This window comes from Nerophis lumbriciformis, linkage group LG07, assembly GCF_033978685.3.
Source record: "Nerophis lumbriciformis linkage group LG07, RoL_Nlum_v2.1, whole genome shotgun sequence".
In the NCBI taxonomy this organism is placed as follows: Eukaryota; Metazoa; Chordata; class Actinopteri; order Syngnathiformes; family Syngnathidae; genus Nerophis; species Nerophis lumbriciformis.
In genome coordinates, this window is record NC_084554.2 from 7,653,548 (window position 1) to 7,674,091 (window position 20,544).

Sequence of the window (20,544 nt, forward strand, 5' to 3'; positions counted from 1 at the left end):
CAGGGGGTGATCAAGGGGATGGGTCAAATGCAGAGGACAAATTTCACCACACCTAGTGTGTGTGTGACAATCATTGGTACTTTAACTTTAACTTTAACACAAAAACAACCCGTCTCTGTGATCACTATAGGTGTATAAATAATAATATAGTGTTAAATAAAATCAGTGCCTTGGGCAAAAAACTGAAAATAATACAGCTCTCCAAAAAGTGCACTTCTGCTGCTATTGGAACATACTAGCTACACACACTATGACACTAAGAACGCCACAGTCATCAATCAACAATTCTGCAGTCCTGGTTGACAAAAGAGGTAACCTTATTTTAGCCTAAAGGCTACAAGTGAGCAGATATGGAAATTAAAGGCCTACTGAAACCCACTACTACCGACCACGCAGTCTGATAGTTTATATATCAATGATGAAATCTTAACATTGCAACACATGCCAATACGGCCGGGTTAGCTTACTAAAGTGCAATTTTAAATTTTGCGCGAAATATCCTGCTGAAAACGTCTCAGTATGATGACGCCTGCGCGTGACGTCACGGATTGTGGAAACATTTTGGGACAGCATGGTGGCCAGCTATTAAGTCGTCTGTTTTCATCGCAAAATTCCACAGTATTCTGGACATCTGTGTTGGTGAATCTTTTGCAATTTGTTCAATGAACAATGGAGACAGCAAAGACGAAAGCTGTAGGTGGGAAGCGGTGTATTGCGGCAGGTGTTGTGCCGGATAACGCACCCCCGCCGTAGAATGCACCCCTTGACTGTTGTGCCAGATAACACAGCCAGTGTTTCATTGTTTACATTCCCGGAAGATGACAGTCAAGCTTTACCATTGGCCTGTGGAGAACTGGGACAACAGAAACTCTTACCAGGAGGACTTTGAGTTGGATACGCAGACGAGGTACCGTGAGTACGCATGCAGCTGCGGCTTCCAAACATTTGATCGCTTGCCCGTACGTGCGTGCCTCTATGTGCATGTCACGCACGTAACTTTGGGGACTTTGGGGAAATATATGTGCTGTATGAACTTTGGGGAGGTGAACGGTACTTTGGGCTGTGTGATTGAGTGTGTTGTGCAGATGTTTGAGTTGTATTGGCGGGTTATATGGACGGGAGGGGGGAGGTGTTTGTTATGCGGGATTAATTTGTGGCATATTAAAATATAAGCCTGGTTGTGTTGTGGCTAATAGAGTATATATATGTCCTGTGTTTATTTACTGTTTTAGTCATTCCCAGCTGAATATCAGGTCCCACCCGCCTCTCACAGCATCTTCCCTATCTGAATCGCTCCCACTGCCCTCTAGTCCTTCACTCTCACTTTCCTCATCCACGAATCTTTCATCCTCGCTCAAATTAATGGGGAAATCGTCGCCTTCTCGGTCCGAATCGCTCTCGCTGCTGGTGGCCATGATTGTAAACAATGTGCAGATGTGAGGAGCTCCGCAACCTGTGACGTCACGCTACTCGTCTGCTACTTCCGGTACAGGCAAGGCTTTTTTATCAGCGACCAAAAGTTGCAAACTTTATCGTCGATGTTCTCTACTAAATCCTTTCAGCAAAAATATGGCAATATCGCAAAATGATCAAGTATGACACATAGAATGGACCTGCTATCCCCGTTTAAATAAGAAAATCGCATTTCAGTAGGCCTTTAATCTTCAATGTGACTAATGGCCACACGCAGTGTGCCTCTTGTACACTAGGGGGCGATTGTGGTCATTTCTGCTTGTTTCGCTACGTTAGAATGGCGTAGAAGGAGAGAATGCTACATGCTAATGCTCCGGATCCAACAAAAAGAGGACATGAGGACGAATAAATAGATAAGTACAACTTTCCACTGTTTTTTGATGTTGTTGGTAATGTCTTAATATGTTTAAATGTCACCTGTGGTTATTAATATCGCCAGAGACATACCAAAAGATCGCTTTTTTTACTCAATTGTTTTAGGTGTTTTGCTGATTATTAGTCTCAAAACAGCCGGGATGTGCTGACGTCATGTCAGGTGATTAAAGTGTCTTCTTTTAAGAACATTATGACACTCATTAAACAAGAAGGTGTTTATTTTACCATAAACTTTAAACATACTGACCTATTTTAGCTGTACTTTGTACATTTTTATGGTTAAAAAAGGCAGCTCAGTTGCCAGAATTTTACTGTAAAATGTACATTTGTTTTTTACTGTAAATAATAAAACAGCAATTTTACAGTACATTTTTTATGGTTAAACAGGCAGCTCAGTTGCCAGAATGTTACCATAAAATGTATATTTGTTTTTTTGCTGAAAATAAAAACAGCTATTTTACAGTACATTTTTTGTGGTTAAAAAAGGCAGCTCAGTTGTCAGCATTTTACTGTAAAATTTACATTAGTTTTTTTTACTGTAAATATAAAAACAGCAATTTTACAGTACATTTTTTATGGTTAACAAAGGCAGCACAGTTGCCAGAATTTTACTGTAAAATGTAAAGGGACAAGCGGTAGAAATGAATGGATGGATGTACATTTGTTTTTTTACTGTAAATAAAAAAACAGCAATTTTACAGTAAAAAAATGTATGGTTAAAAAGGCAGCTCAGTTGCCAGAATTTTACTGTAAAATTCACATTAGTTTTTTTTTTACGGTAAATACAAAAACAGCCATTTTACAGTACATTTTTTATGGTTAAAAAGTCAGCTCAGTTGCCAGAATTTTACTGTAAGATGTAAAAAAATATATTTTTATTTTAAATTAAAAACCCAGCAATTTTACAAACATTTTTTTATGGTTAAAAAGGCAGCTCAGTTGCCAGAATTTTACTGTAAAATTTTTTTTTTTTTAAATTTTTTTACTGTAAATAAAATAACTGCAATTTTACATTAAATTGTGGCACCTGAGCTTCCAGTTTTGTTTTGTTTTTGTTGTTTGTTTGTTTTTACCGCAAATCAACAACTGTAGATTTTTGGGTGTATTACTGTAAATGCCAAAACGGCACCACATTTTATTACAGTAAAACAAGTACTGTTTTTTTTTCATTTAGAGAAAAATGCTGTAAAAACCACAGTAAATTGAACAATTTTACCATTGAATCTATTGCTACTTTTACATTGCACAATTTGATGGATAACTTGCTTTGAAATAATTATTATTAGTATTTATTTCTATTTAAAACATGATTTGAATGTCTGATAATATATTATTGCATAATTAGACAATATTTAAGTTAACATTATTTGCGATTACATGGAGTACATCTATTTTTTTTCTGCCAAAATTAATTTAATGAACCTCTATGTTGCCTCTTTAGCACCTCCCTGTGGCCAGCAGTAATACAGCAGTGCATGCTATGTTTGTTAAACCTTTGCAACAATAATACAGTTGAACAAAATAATTGTATGACGTGTGTATATTCAAACACGTCTGTTAATACATTAATACTGACATAGTATTAATATTATCCTAGTATAAATATCACAACTACTTCATACTGACCTCAAAGAAGGAGGTCCGCATCATAGTAATGCTTTATTATTCTTGTGCAGGGGGAAAAAATTATAACACACAAAGAGCTTCTTTCCTTCCTTCCTTCTTTCTCACACTCCTCTTTACTCTCTGTCATTGTGGAGAAATAAAAGAACCAAATCCAAAACTATAAATAATTATTTTTTAATGTTGGATGAGGCTGCCCTCTGCTGTGTTTAAGACGCTGTATATTTGCTTGTTGTCATGTCTGTATTATCATGTTTTGTTTTAAGTCATGTTTTGTTAGGTTCTGTCTTTTCACTCCCTTGTCTGGTCACCATAGCAACCATTAGTTTTCACCTGTCACGTCACGCACCTGTGTCACGTTTTGAGTCACGCACCTGCTTTCACTAATCATGTCCATAGTATTTAAGTTCAGTGTTTTTCAGTTTGTCTTTCTGACGACCTCACAACACATTTATGCTCTGTTCATGCCTCTAACTCTTTTTTCATGCCGGTTCCATGCCAAGTAAGTTTTTGTTTATCAAGCCACAGTTAATGTTCTGTCATGTTTGTGTAATCATGTTTTGTTTTAAGTCATGTTTTGTTTAGTTTCTGTCTTTTCACTCCCTTGTCTTGTCACCATAGTTACCCATTAGTTTCACCTGTCACGTCACGCACCTGTTTTGAGTCACGCACCTGTTGTTAATCATGTCTGTGTTATTTAAGCTTTTGATTTTCTGTTGTTCGTCCTGGAGTCATAGCCTTTCTCACCCTGCTATCCTCGCATTTATGCCCCCTGTCACACTCTGTCCACGTCTGCGCACTTCAGGTCCATGCCAATTAAGTTTGTTTATTATTGCCACAGTTAGTGTTTTTTTTTATTGTTCATAGTTTTTTGCCCCCGTGCAAGTCTTTTGTTTTCATTAGTCAAGTTTTGTACCTCCGCCCCTGTGCGCGCTTTTTGTTTGATCCTTTCTTTATAGTTATATTATTAAAAATGTATTTACCTTCAAGCCATGTCCGATCCAAATCCTTTTGCATCTTGGGAAAACAAAAACTCCACAGTCCAAGTCATGACATTATGACTCCAGCCAATCGCTTTCCCGCAAAGAATTTGGTCGAAGAAGGAAGTTGGGAGTCGTTAGGAGCCATGGCGGAGCGAGACCTGACGTGGGGGCCAAATGGGAAGCTTATTCCCATTAGCTCCATTTGGTCCGAGGACGAGGCTGCGTCACCGCAATCCCGGAAGCGCCGCTCCAGACCGAGGACGTCAGGGAAGGCGAGCAGACCGCACGCAGCGCTCCCGCAGGCTCCTCCCACTCCGGGCGGAAGCAGGCTGCTGCCAGCTCCGCAGCTCCAAAATGACGTCACAGACCAGGATTTTTTTTTCAACTCTTTTTCTTTTGATCACTCACCTCCAGCAAAAGACTCCAATCCCATGACCATGATTCAACACTACCAAAATATGATTTTGAACATCAGGTCTAGTCAGTTACAGCCATCCCAATTTCATGCTCCGCCCCCCAAAACTCATGCCCCGCCCCCCAAGACTCAAGTCCCGCCCCCGTCACAATTTTTTTATTTTTTTCCGCCCACACAACACCAGGTGGGAGATAAAGAAAAATGTTGTGGCCAAAATAAAGGGAAAATTTCTGCCCGCCCACCCCTACAGAGAGTTCCAGACCGCAGGGAGCGCGTCTGGTATCCGCCCCTTGAGGGGGGGGCTGGGGTCGGGAGCTGTGTAGGTGGGGTGGCTCTGCATCACCATGTCAAGCCACAGCCTCCCTCACGGCCGCCACCACCAGTCTACCGACCTGTCAAGCCACAGCCTCCAGCACGACCGCCCTCACCAGTCTTCCGACCTGTCAAGCCACAGCCTCCAGCACGACCGCCCTCACCAGTCTACCGACCCGCCAAGCCACAGCCTCCAGCACGGCCACCACCACCGGTCTTTCACCATGCCAAGCCGCAACCCCCAGCTAGACCACCTCCACCTGCACCAGTAGCTCCACGACGCCAAGCTCCGGTACTAGCTCCACGACGCCAAGCTCCGGTACCAGCTCCACGACGCCAAGCTTTGGTACCAGCTCCACGACGCCAAGCTCCGGTACCAGCTCCACGACGCCAAGTTCCGGTACCAGCTCCACGACGCCAAGCTCCGGTACCAGCTCCACGACGCCAAGCTCCGGTACCAGCACCACGACGCCAAGCTCCGGTACCAGCACCACGACGCCAAGCTCCGGTACCAGCTCCACGACGCCAAGCTCCGGTACCAGCTCCACGACGCCAAGCTCCGGTACCAGCTCCACGACGCCAAGCTCCGGTACCAGCTCAACAAAGCCAAGACCAAGACACGCCATGCCAAGACCAAGACACGCCATGCCAAGACCAAGACACGCCATGCCAAGACCAAGACACGCCAAGCCAAGACCAAAACCAAGACCAAGACCCGCTAAGCCAAGACCAAGACCAAGACACGCCATGCCAAGACCAAGACTCGCCATGCCAAGACCAAGACTCGCCATGCCAAGACCAAGACTCGCCATGCCAAGACCAAGACTCGCCATGCCAAGACCAAGACTCGCCATGCCAAGACCAAGACTCGCCATGCCAAGACCAAGACTCGCCATGCCAAGACCAAGACCCACACCAAGACCAAGACCCACACCAAGACCAAGACCCACGCCAAGACCAAGACCCACGCCGAGCTTCGCCGCTGGACGCGTCACGCCGAGCTTCGCCGCTGGTCGCGTCACGCCGAGCTTCGCTGCTGGACGCGTCACGCCGAGCTTCGCCGCTGGACGCGTCACGCCGAGCTTTGCCGCCTGACTTGCCACGCCGAGCTGCCACGCCTGCCAAGTTGACGACGCGCCTGCCTCCTCGTCGGCCACGGATATGGCCGCTACCTGGTCGCCCGCCACGCCAAGTGCGCCCACCTCCCAGTCGGCCACGAATGTGGCCAATCCCTGGGCGCCCGCCTCGCCTGCTGCAGCGGCGTTCCACTCGCCGCCGCCACCTAACTCTGCCCCGGTGGATACGGGGACACATGGTCTGGCGACCCACCGCCATGTCCCCCTCCCGCCCTCCCATGACTCTTGTTAATTTTTATGGACATCTGGTATCTGTCCTTAAGGGAGGGGCTCTGTCATGTTTGTGTAATCATGTTTTGTTTTAAGTCATGTTTTGTTTAGTTTCTGTCTTTTCACTCCCTTGTCTTGTCACCATAGTTACCCATTAGTTTCACCTGTCATGTCACGCACCTGTTTTGAGTCACGCACCTGTTGTTAATCATGTCTGTGTTATTTAAGGTTTTGATTTTCTGTTGTTCGTCCTGGAGTCATAGCCTTTCTCACCCTGCTATCCTCGCATTTATGCCCCCTGTCACACTCTGTCCACGTCTGCGCACTTCAGGTCCATGCCAAGTAAGTTTGTTTATTATTGCCACAGTTAGTGTTTTTTTTTATTGTTCATAGTGTTTTGCCCCCGTGCAAGTCTTTTGTTTTCATTAGTCAAGTTTTGTACCTCCGCCCCTGTGCGCGCTTTTTGTTTGATCCTTTCTTTATAGTTATATTATTAAAAATGTATTTACCTTCAAGCCATGTCCGATCCAAATCATTTTGCATCTTGGGAAAACAAAAACTCCACAGTCCAAGTCATGACACTTGTACTTTAATCCAATATGGAGCCCATGTAATAAATATTAAAATGATGAATTATGTGTCCCAATGACAAGTGAAATAATGTATAAACTGTCCATGCATTAAATAATTCCAATTATAAAAGTATGCATTTTAACAAATATAGTGGTTGTGATGTAAATTAAACTATATGGTAAAAAATAAATTAAGTTTTTTTTTTTTAACTAATTTAATTATTGATTAATGGATTATGGAGGTTACCCTCTGGTGGGTTCTTCAGATCACCACACACTTGCACGAGAGCCCGGTATTCAGGGTTCAACAATGTCTTTTATTGTGAACGCACACACGACAGTCTCTGCTCCGTGACTTTTCAGTCTTTTGGGCTTGTCGTCTTTCTGGCCTTCTCTCTCTCGCAATGTCCAGCGTCTGTGTCCGCTCACCAGCACCAACTCCAACGACGCGTCTCGGTCCGGCTGCTGCTAATAAGGGCGACAGGTGATTAGATAACCAGCCCCAGCTGGGCAATCCACTCACCTGTCGCTGGCTTCGAGGCCGGTCCTTACACACCCCGCTCCGCGGCAGGCCCGCAGACCACGCCCCCCTCCACATGGATCATTTGATGAAGGTTAAGGTCAAAGTAATTATTAATTATTTATATAGCACAATTTAAAAAAAAAAAAACTACTGCACCATCGTAGTAGTGCAAATACAAATAAAAAAAGGTTAAAAAATAGCAAATAATAGAAATGAAGTACAACCAAGCTGGCACAAGACACTGAAACAACGTTGAGAACTCGTTGAATTAGGTCCTGACGTTGAGCAACTCCAACATAACGTTGAAACAACATGCTTTCTGATGACGTTTAATCAATGTTGGGTTCTGACGTTGATTTGAGCATTTAATTTTGGTCAATTTCCCAACCATTATTCTACAACACAAACACAACATTGAAACAACATGCTTTTTGACAACGTTTATTCAATGTCAGGTTGTTCTAATGATATGACCATTGGAATTTGGTCATTTCCCAACCAACAACGTTGGACATCAACATCAACATTGTCTCAATTTACAAGTACAACTATTTTGCAACGTTGTTTCAAAGTCAGATTTAAAAGACGTGTACGTATAACCAACGTTGTATCAATGTCTTGTGCCTGCTGGGAAATAAACAATAACATGGTTATAGAAATGAAATAGGGACTATCCATCAAATAATAAAAAGGCATAAATAAAAACATAAAAGTGTTAAACACCAGCAAAAAAAAAAAAAAGTCATGATTTAAAAAGTCTTGATAATTAATAACGTAATTTTACAGTTGAATCAATCTGTTCTTCTATCTTATGAAACAACCTTTACAATTGAGCGAGATCATTTACTGTTGGTCTACATGGATGGCCAAGTCAAAAAGTTATTCTATGGTTGTCGTCACACTTTGCCTCTCAGCCATCACTGGTACTCTTCATTGGTGAGTAGCAAACGGCATATGTTGACCACATACAAACAAATCGGGGCATCTATAGGGTTGAGCGATCAACATCTAAATGCAAACAATTATACCAAAGACTACAAAAAATGGGAGCCATTACCTCCCTGCTTGGCACTCAGCATCAAGGGTTGGAGTTGGGGGTTAAATCACCAAAAAATGATTCCCGGGCGCGGCCACAGCTGCTGCTCACTGCTCCCCTCCTAATTCCACGACTGTATATATCGGTATCGGTTGATATCGGAATCGGTAATTAAGAGTTGGACAATATCGGAATATCGGATATCGGCAAAAAAGCCATTATCGGACATCTCTAATAATATATAAATAATAAATGTCAGTGTTTATCTGTAAATAACAATATATAGATAATACATGTCAGTGTTTATGTGTAAATAACATAAATAATACATGTCAGTGTTTATCTGTAAATAACAATATATAAATACCGTATTTTTCGGAGTATAAGTCGCACCTGATGAAAATGCATAATAAAAAAGGAAAAAAACATATATAAGTCGCACTGGAGCCCGGCCAAACTATGAAAAAAACTGCGACTTATAGTCCGAAAAATACGGTAATAAATGTCAGTGTTATCTGCCAACCTGGAGGAGATGTTCGCCAAATGAAAATCTCTCCCTGTCTGCCAGTCCAAATATCCTTATAAATTACAAACCCCGTTTCCATATGAGTTGGGAAATTGTGTTAGATGTAAATATAAATGGAATACAATGATTTGCAAATCATTTTCAACCCATATTCAGTTGAATATGCTACAAAGACAACATATTTGATGTTCAAACTGATAAACATTTTTTTTGTGCAAATAATCATTAACTTTAGAATTTGATGCCAGCAACACGTGACAAAGAAGTTGGGAAAGGTGGCAATAAATACTGATAAAGTTGAGGAATGCTCATCAAACACTTATTTGGAACGTCCCACAGGTGTGCAGGCTAATTGGGAACAGGTGGGTGCCATGATTGGGTATAAAAACAGCTTCTCAAAAAATGCTCAGTCTTTCACAAGAAAGGATGGGGCGAGGTACACCCCTTTGTCCACAACTGCGTGAGCAAATAGTTTAAGAACAACGTTTCTCAAAGTGCAATTGCAAGAAATTTAGGGATTTCAACATCTACGGTCCATAATATCATCAAAAGGTTCAGAGAATCTGGAGAAATCACTCCACGTAAGCGGCATGGCCGGAAACCAACATTGAATCACCGTGACCTTCGATCCCTCAGATGGAACTGTATCAAAAACCCACATCAATCTCTAAAGGATATCACCACATGGGCTCAGGAACACTTCAGAAAACCACTGTCAGTAAATACAGTTTGTCACTACATCTGTAAGTGCAAGTTAAAGCTCTACTATGCAAAGCGAAAGCCATTTATCAACAACATCCAGAAACGCCGCCGGCTTCTCTGGGCCCGAGATCATCTAAGATGGACTGATGCAAAGTGGAAAAGTGTTCTGTGGTCTGACGAGTCCACATTTCAAATTGTTTTTGGAAATATGCGACATCGTGTCATCCGGACCAAAGGGGTAGCGAACCATCCAGACTGTTATCGACGCAAAGTTCAAAAGCCAGCATCTGTGATGGTATGGGGGTGTATTAGTGCCCAAGGCATGGGTAACTTTCACATCTGTGAAGGCACCATTAATGCTGAAAGGTACATACAGGTTTTGGAACAACGAATGCTGCCATCTAAGCGCCGTCTTTTTCATGGACGCCCCTGCTTATTTCAGCAAGACAATGCCAAGCCACATTCAGCACGTGTTACAACAGCGTGGCTTCTTAAAAAATGACTGCGGGTACTTTCCTGGCCTGCCTGCTGTCCAGACCTGTCTCCCATCGAAAATAACATGCAAATTAGTAACATATTGGCTCTTAACTAGTCATTATTAAGTACTTATTAACGCCTTATTCGGCATGGCCTTATTATAACCCTAACCCTCTAACCCTGACCCTAACCCTCTAACCCTGACCCTAACCCATACTTGCCAACCCTCCCGGTTTTCCCGGGAGACTCCCAAATTTCAGTGCCCCTCCTGTAAATCTCCCGGGACAACCGAATTTCTCCCAATTTCCACCCGGACAACAATATTGGGGGCGTGCCTTAAAGGCACTGCCTTTAGCGTCCTCTACATCCTGTCTTCACGTCCGCTGTTCCTCCAAACAAACAGCGTGCCGGCCTAGTCAAACAATATTTGCGGCTTTTACATACACTTAAGTGAATGCAAGACATACTTTGTCAACAGCCATGCAGGTCACACTGAGGGTGGCCGTATAAACAACTTTAACACTGTTACAAATATGTGCCACACTGTGAACCCACACCAAACAAGAATGACAAACTTTCGGGAGAACATCCGCACCGTAACACAACATAAACACAACATAACAAATACCCGGAACCCCTTGCAGCACTAACTCCTCCGGGACGCTACAATATACACCCCCGCTACCACCAAACCCCGCCCACCTCAACCCCCCCCCCCCCCCCACTCACCCTAACCCTAACCAAATAACTCTAAATTAAGTTTTTATTACTTAGAATATGTTCCCCTAGTGTCCAAACAACTCTAAATTAAATCTTTGTTACTTAGAATATGTTCCCCATACTAAAGTAGTTACCAAAAACATATAACTTCGTCTTGAATTTGAAAAAAAAAAAACATTAAATTTTTCACTAAAGAAGGGTTGGGTGAATGCGCGTATGAAAGTGGTGGGGTTCGGTACCTCCAACAAGGTTAAGAACCACTGCACTAAACAATTTGAACTTGACGTGTATTTCTGGTCTTGTCATCCTGGTCCGGACAGAAGGGCGACACGGCAGTGCGGCTGGATCAAAAATGAGGTCAGAGACGCTTGACTGAACAAAAAGTTGCTTTATTACAAGCGAGCGTGGTCATACAGAACTGCAGTTCCTGGAGGAGGTCAAGTCCAACAAATGTGGCACTCCTAACTTGGAGAAGCTGAAGCGGTTTTATATTCCTCCTTCCTGTCACATAGCAACATCCCATCTTATTGCCCATGTATTGCCTGAACTACTCCAGTCTACATGCAAATGTCAAACTAACTATTTAATGATGTGCTCAAACTGAAATACTACTATTTACTTCAAGTGATGGTGTGTGTGATAGAGTAGGTTACTCTGGATGCGGAATGCTGGTCTGGTATCTTCTTAGGACAAGGACTCCGGTCAGAGAGTAGGGCACAGAGAGGCTTTCAGGCACTCTTTAATGATGAAGTTGAACAATTGTAGTATAGGTGTGTGTGGGGTGTGTGTGTGGTCTAAAGGGAACACATACAAATAATGACTAGGATACATTTAGGCAATATAATATGCAATAATACAACAGGATATGTATAATATTATATATAATATAATATACGCTACAATGTGTTATAAAACAAATATACAAACAAATGTACATGGACTATTAAAGCAGTCCATAAGAGATGAATGGAGAATAAGCACTGTTGATTTAGACAGTGATTTAAACGTGGTCTGTGTCGCCCTCTAGTGGTAAGATAGGGTAACTACTGTGTTACAAGAAGTATTAACAGGGCGAAAGTTGAGTTGGCGAATTATGTCGTCAAGCAGAAACATTGTTGCAAACAAACACTCGTTTAAGGCTACATCTAACACATTATAGGCATTTTAGCATTAATAACCGTGCTATATTCGACGTATACTTACATTTTAGTCAGGAACGCACACAATGCTGTTTACACAAGAGCCCATATTACGCAGAAACGCTACAAACAGGAAATGACGTCTCAGACGAGATCGCCAAATTAAGAGCACAGGACATCTAACATCTCAAAACTGCGTCAGAATAAGATAAAACTAAAACACTTTCTGACAGTGTGCTTTCTCCAAGATAGTCACCATATGAGTTCATTAATGCACTTCAAACTCCTTGCCCTGCAGCTTGAATTCTGCCATGGCCAAGCTCTCTTCATTGTAGGCTGTTAGAGACCTCCATCTGTATCATTTATTTTACTTCATTTTTATTTATTTTTATTTTTTTTTGTCATAAAAAATACAATCATGTGTGCTTACGGACTGTATCCCTTGCAGTCTGTATTGATATATAATGTAGGAACCACAATATTAATAACTAGAAAGAAACAACCCTTTTGTGTGAAAGAGGAAGGTTTTTTGGGTTGGTGCACTAATGTAAGTGTATCTTGTGTTTTTTTATGTTGATTTAATAATAAAAACATATATATATATTTGTTTTATTTTATTTTTTTAATTTCATGTGCGGCCCGGTACCAATCAATCCACGGCCCGGTGGTTGGGGACCACTGATGTAGAGCACGGCTGTCAAAGCCAAGACCCGGGGGCCAACATTAAATTGCAGTAGCTCGTCGCATTGGCGGTGGAGATTGAGAATCGCCTCATTGACTGGGAGAGAGAGAGATTCCGACGGCAAGGACTTCGCACCTCGACGTATAGTGGGCGTGGCCATGGAGCACCGATACCCGTTGTCGATGCCTTGCCGATATCACGGGAGGAGGAACCCATGCAGCTTGGAGGGAATCGTCTCTCTCAAGCAGAGAGAGATCGTCGCCTTCGTCTTCTGCTTTGTCTATATTGCGGAAAAGCTGAGCATCGCATCTACCACTGTCCTCATCGTCCTGCACGCCGTCGCACTCAAGCGTCACCTCGTATAAATGTACTTTCATTTTGTTTTATGTCCATGTTTTCTAGCTAGCAACGTTAGCTATGGTTATGGTGTTAGTTTATTTCCAGGATTTGTTGCCACTATCTTAATAATTCCAGCAGGGGTCACTGTAGGCCCTCTTTTACTTCCTGTTGTGTTTCTTTCTGCAACTGCCTTCTGGACTTTGGATTTATGGCTCTTTTTTAACACTTTTTTTATTTTCAGCAACAAAACAATTGCTTGTAGCTTTCATTAGATGAGGATCAGAATCATTTCAATGTACACAAACAAATAGTGTATTGGAGGACAATCATTACACAAACCTCCCTAATTGTTATAAAGCACACTGTTTATATTAAACATGCTTCACTGATTCGAGTATTTGGTGAGCGCCGTTTTGTCCTACTAATTTTGGTGGTCCTTGAACTCACCGTAGTTTGTTTACATGTATAACTTTCTCCGACTTTCTAGGACGTGTTTTATGCCAATTATTTTTCTGTCTCATTTTGTCCACCAAACTTTTAAGGTTGTGCATGAATGCACAAAGGTGAGTTTTGTTGATGTTATTGACTTGTGTGGAGTGCTAATCAGACATATTTGGTCACTGCATGACTGCAAGCTAATCGATGCTAACATGCTATTTAGGCTAGCTACATGTACATATTTAGGGATGTCCGATAATGGCTTTTTGCCGATATCCGATATTGTCCAACTCTTTAATTACCGATACCGATATATACAGTTGTGGAATTAACACATTATTATGCTTAATTTGGACAACCAGGTATGGTGAAGATAAGGTCCTTTTTAAAAAAATTAATAAAATAAAATAAAATAAATAAATTTAAAATATTTTCTTGAATAAAAAAGAAAGTAAAACAATATAAAAACAGTTACATAGAAACTAGTAATTAATGAAAATGAGTCAAATTAACTATTAAAGGTTAGTACTATTAGTGGACCAGCAGCACGCACAATCATGTGTGCTTACGGACTGTATCCCTTGCAGACTGTATTGATATATATTGATATATAATGTAGGAACCACAATATTAATAACAGAAAGAAAAAACCCTTTTGTGTGAATGAGTGTAAATGGAGGAGGGAGTTTTTTTTGGGTTGGGGCTCTAATTGTAAGTGTATATTATGTTTTTTATGTTGATTTATCCATCCATCCATTTTCTACCGCTTATTCCCTTTGGGGTCGCGGGGGCGCTGGAGCCTATCTCAGCTACAATCGGGCGGAAGGCGGGGTACACCCTGGACAAGTCGCCACGTTGATTTAATAAAAACAAAATAAAAAAAACAAACGATAAAAAAAACGATACCGATAATTTTCGATATTACATTTTAAAGCATTTATAGGCCGATAATATCGGCAGGCCGATATTATCGGACATCTCTATACATATTGCATCATTATGCCTCATTTGTAGCTATATTTGAGGTAATTTAGTTTCCTTTAAGTCCTCTTAATTCAGTTTATATCTCATGACACACTATATGTAATATGGCTTTTAATTTTTTGCGGCTCCAGACAGATTTGTTTTTGTATTTTTGGTCCAATATGGCTCCTTCAACATTTTGGGTTGCCGACTCCTGGTCTAAGGAAACACATACAAATAATGATTAGGATACATTTAGGCAATATAATATGCAATAATACAACAGGATATGTATAATATTATATATAATATAATATACTCTACAATGTGTTATAAAACAAATATACAAACAAATGTACATGGACTATTAAAGCAGTCCATAAGAGATGAATGGAGAATAAGCACTGTTGATTTAGACAGTGATTTAAACGTGGTCTGTGTCGCCCTCTAGTGGTAGGATAGGGTAACTACAGTGTAACAAGAAGTATTAACAGGGCGAAAGTTGAGCTGGCGAATTATGTCGTCAAGCAGAAACATTGTTGCAAACAAACACTCGTTTAAGGCTACATCTAACACATTATAGGCATTTTAGCATTAATAACCGTGCTATATTCGACGTATACTTGCATTTTAGTCAGGAACGCACACAATGCTGTTTACACAAGAGCCCATATTACGCAGAAACGCTACAAACAGGAAATGACGTCTCAGACTAGATCGCCAAATTAAGAGTACAGAAAATCTAACATCTCAAAACTGCGTCAGACTAAGATAAGACTAAAACACTTTCTGACAGTGTGCTTTCTCCAAGATATTCACCATATGAGTTCATTAAGGCACTTCAAACTCCTTGCCCTGCAGCTTGAATTCTACAATGGCCAAGCTCTCTTCATTGTAGGCTGTTAGAGACCTCCCTCTGTATCATTTATTATCCTTCATTTTTTTTATTAAAAAAATTTTTTTGTCATAAAAAAAATACAATCATGTGTGCTTACGGGCTATATCCCTTGCAGACTGTATTGATATATAATGTAGGAACCACAATATTAATAACAGAAAGAAACAACCCTTTTGTGTGAATGAGTGTGAATGGGGGAGGGAGGTTTTTTGTGTTGGTGCACTAATTGTAAGTGTATCTTGTGTTTTTTATGTTGATTTAATAATAAAAGCATATATATGTAACTGCTGTGTACCCGTCCCGCCGAGAACCCACACACAGGCTGGATTGGGTGATGTGGTTCTTTACTGGTAGCTGCAATGAGTGATCAGAACGCACATACACACAATATGTGGTTAACACCTCTGCTGATTTCGATGTCATTAGCAGAGTACAGGAAGTCTGCTCAAGTACATAACATTTTCATATTTTTACAATTACATGAAATGCAATTACAGATGTGACTTAATACAATGGTTTTTAACAGTATACTTTTTTCGCGTGTGATCGTATAGTGGTTTTAACTTGCTTTTATCTTTACTGGTATTACAATAAATTCAATAAAACATATTTTTAACTTGGTTTTTAACCAACATCATCCTTTTTTAAATATTTATGAAATAGAAAATAAAAAAATACAAAATACAATACATGACACAAATAACTAAATGGACTTTTAGCACCCTCTGGTGGTGACTAGCAAATATGACAGACCACGTTTTTCGCATGTTAAAATGGCGAACAATACGAATTTAAATATGAACGTCTTGACACGTAAAACGCACATAGTGCAACAATTATTACCTGCAATGAGTGATCAGAACGCACATACACACAATATGTGGTTAACACCTCTGCTGATTTCGATGTCTACAGGGGGAAAATAATATCGACTTCAGTGCAAAATAGTAATACATCTGACGTGAGCAACAACCAATTCAAAACGAAAATCCCACAACGTAGCATTTCAACTGCTATTAAATAACTGTGTATCTTACAATAAATCTCACGTTAGTTTTAGTGTAATATATAATATTTTGCAGAGCAATATCAGAACGTGGCTTACCATTAGCAGAGTACAGGAAGTCTACTAATAGCTTCCGGCTATGGTTATGGTGTTAGTTTCTTTCCAGGATTTGTTGCCACTATCTTAATAATTCCAGCAGAGGTCACTGTAGGCCCTCTTTTACTTCCTGTTGTGTTTCTTTCTGCAACTGCCTTCTGGACTTTGGATTTATGGCTCTTTTTTAACACTTTTTTTTATTTTCAGCAACAAAATAATTGCGTGTAGCTGTCATTAGATGAGGATCAGAATCATTTCAATGTACACAAACAAATAGTGTATTGGTAAGAATGACTCTAAAATATTGGAAGTAATTGTATATGTATGTTTTTACTGTAAATCCTCCTTACGGTGGTCACATATCCCCATGCTGTAACTGTGAAATCAATATTTATTATTGTTTCCCTAATTTAAAGAATTTAGCCGAATTATAATAATATAGATACCAATACACTGAACAAGTAAGAATAAAATGTGTTTATATGTGCATGAACGTGTGAATAAAAATTAGGACAGAATAAAAAGAAGGCAGAGATTAATTCATTGATTCATATACTAAGTCATTAATGTCTCACATAGAATGGTTTTACAATGTCTGTAACTTTATTTTTGTATTGAAAAATACGTTTTCTCGCTGTTTTTGAAGGGCTGAATAAAGTCTTGTCAATATCGAAATTGCAATTTTTTTTAGATGACATTTTTCTCTGAGGTTATATTTATCTTCATTTTTTGTGAAGAAATGTTGTACCTTTTTGCTTAGTTTTCTTTGTACATCATTTTGACTGTTTGAAAAAGCACCAAATCATTGAATTAAATATTTTATATTCAAATGGAGTGTTTGAATGTTCTCTATATCCAATATTATGTAAAAAAAAAAAAAAAAAAAAAAAAAAGGGCCAATGTGGGAACCTGGAAAATAACAAAACAGATTTGAATGTGAAAAAGATGCGAAACTTGGAAAAATTAAATGAAACTGTAAAAAATACAAAATAAATCTGATTAAAAACGATTTTAAAGGGTAAAACTAATTAAAACAGTAAATAGAAATCAACATTTTAAAAACACAGAGGACAACAGAGGACCACACAACTCACGTAGTGTTAAAAGCCAGAGAATAAAAGTGGGTCTTAAGACGAGACTTAAAACAGTCCACTGTGGGAGCAGTTTGAACATGGAGGGGCAGAGTGTTCCAGAGCTTAGGGCCGACCACAGAGAAGGCCCTGTCTCCCCTGGTTTTAAGTCTGGTCTTGGGCACCACGAGCTGGAGCTGGCTCTCGGACCTCAGAGCGCGCGCAGGAGTGTAAATGTGGATGAGGTCCGAGATATACTGAGGTGCCAGTCCATGTAAAGCAGGGGTGTCCAAACTTTTTCCACTGAGGGCCTCACACTGAAAAATCAAAGCAAGCGGGGGCCATTTATTTTAAAAACCAATACAATATATGTATAAAAAATATACATTTAGGCCTCCACTCGGGCTTGATCCCAGGGACCCCAAAGGGTTTTGGTCAAAAAAATATAAAAAATGTGTCATTATTTAGTATTATTATTTGTATTATTATTCAAGTTTTAAATCTCTAGATCAACATTAGGTCTATCTGTCAATATAAAGTTTTTAAAGATTTAAGTTGTATGCTCTTTTTGTCAAAGAAAACCATGTTTTTTATGGAAAAAACACAAAATATGCAATATTTTCACCCGATAAAATTTTTAAGTGGAATATTTGAGATTATATAATAATTGGAGCCTTCAAAAGGTCAATAACACCATTGATTTTAATTCATTATTATTTTTTGAGCAATGACACTTAAAAACAAATCACACTAAAATGATTGGGGATCCAAAAGGGTCCTACTCATTAAAGTGTTACAAAATAAATTATCCATTTTTTTTACTGTTTACATTTAACACAATAGTCTCGAGATCAACTTCAGATCTATCCGTCAATTATACGTTTTATCGTTGTTTATGTTTTTTGTTTGTTCGGCGGCAAACTTGTCACACCTGTTGTGCTTGTCAGGTCAGGTGATTTCCCAGAAAAGCCACGCAGGCATTTACCTGACGTGGCCACAAGGGGCGCTTGTAGAAGACTTCTTGTCAGTTGACTGCTGCCACTTTTCAGCAATAGCGCCACCAGGGGGTGCACTGCAAAAACTGAAATCTAAGTAAGATGAAATATCTCAAATAAGGGTGATATTTGCTTATTTTCTGTCTGATAAGATCATTCTTCTCACTAAGCAGAGTTTATGTGTTTTACTTGTTTTAAGTGTTTTGGTCCTAAATGATCTCAGTAAGATATTAAAGCTTGTTGCTGAGATTTGATGACCTATATTGAGTAAAACATGCTTGAAACTAGAATATCAAGTGTTGCAAAGGTGTGTCATCAACACTCACAAGTATAAAACTACTTTTTTAAAGTAATTATTTCTTATTTTAAAGCATGAAATAAAAAAATCATGACTTTGACACAATTGTGTCTCATAATTAAAACAGATGAAAAAGAGCTGTCAGTTGTTATTGCTGTTGATGAAAAGTAAGATGCAGGCTATCATTATTTGTGTCAATGTGGACTTCCTCACGCTGCAAGTGTTTACTGGTCAGACAACACAATGAAATGAAAATAATGTCAAAGAAGAGGGGAACTGATGACTCCATGTTAGTTGGTCGAGTAAAAGACAAGCTGAAAAAAAAGATGACTATGTCTAGAGTGTAGGCAGTGCTGTTAAGTTTCTCTGTGTGTGAATAAGTGGAGAATGCGGAAACTTTGAGGCATGATGCAGCTGACTTGTTGATGAACTAGTTTGAGAAGAATGTTTTTGTTTTCTTCATAAGTGGACTGTACTTGTCACTTTTGTAAATATTGACTATTGTGTGTGAAGTCCTACTAAAGGTGAACATTCAGTTGAAGAATTAGGCCATCAAGTTAAGATAAATGGGTTGAAAAATGTGGATCAAGGATACTTTATTGAATTGATTTCACTTTCATATTTGAGATTGTCACCTTATTGTGGTTAAGAGCTACCAGCAGGAGCTTAGTCTTCAGGTGGCACACCCAAGTTGCACAGGTGTGACAAAGTACAATCCTCTTCTCCAGGATGGAGTTGGACTCACAGGGCCTGATTTGTTAAAGGTTTGCGTGTACTAAAACAGGTGCAAACCGGATGGCACACGCAGAGCTGATCTACTAAACCTGTGCAAAGTGGATGGCGTCTCTTAAGTGAGCAGAATATGCAAAATAATATGCAGAATATATGTTGATCATTAAAACAGCCACGATACTGGGAGAAAATGCCAATATAATGATTTATCACGCCCAATATGATTTATCAACACTCATCGCTGTGGTGCCAGCACTATTTAGCTTTTATTTAGTAAGTGTGCACACTGACACTTCCACACACGGCTGCAGGATCAGTGCTTGTGCTCCACACACACACATTTGACACATATCCTCTTTTCAGCAACATCATTTTATAGCTGCTCAACGACTTCAGGGGCTAATTTAAAAAAAATTGATTGATACATTTTTGTGGACTTTATTATTTTTTAATGTTCTTTTTTTCAATATACAAACCCCAAAAGCAGTGAAGTTGTCTCGTTGTCCATCCATCCATCCATCTTCTTCCGCTTATCCGAGGTCGGGTCGCGGGGGCAGCAGCCTAAGCAGGGAAGCCCAGACTTCCCTCTCCCCAGCCACTTCGTCCAGCTCTTCCTGTGGGACCCCGAGGCGTTCCCAGGCCAGCCGGGAGACATAGTCTTCCCAACGTGTCCTGGGTCTTCCCCGTGGCCTCCTACCGGTCGGACGTGCCCCAAACACCTCCCTAGGGAGGCGTTCGGGTGGCATCCTGACCAGATGCCCGAACCACCTCATCTGGCTCCTCTCGATGTGGAGGAGCAGCGGCT

At 40.3% G+C, this 20,544-nt stretch overlaps 1 protein-coding gene across 1 annotated transcript in view; it reads left to right on the top strand.

Annotated features, from left to right (window-relative positions):
• LOC133609138 (class I histocompatibility antigen, F10 alpha chain-like) overlaps window positions 1-20,544 on the top strand; it is a 264,787-nt gene that overhangs the window by 228,358 nt on the left and 15,885 nt on the right. The gene's annotated exons all lie outside the window — the stretch shown is intronic.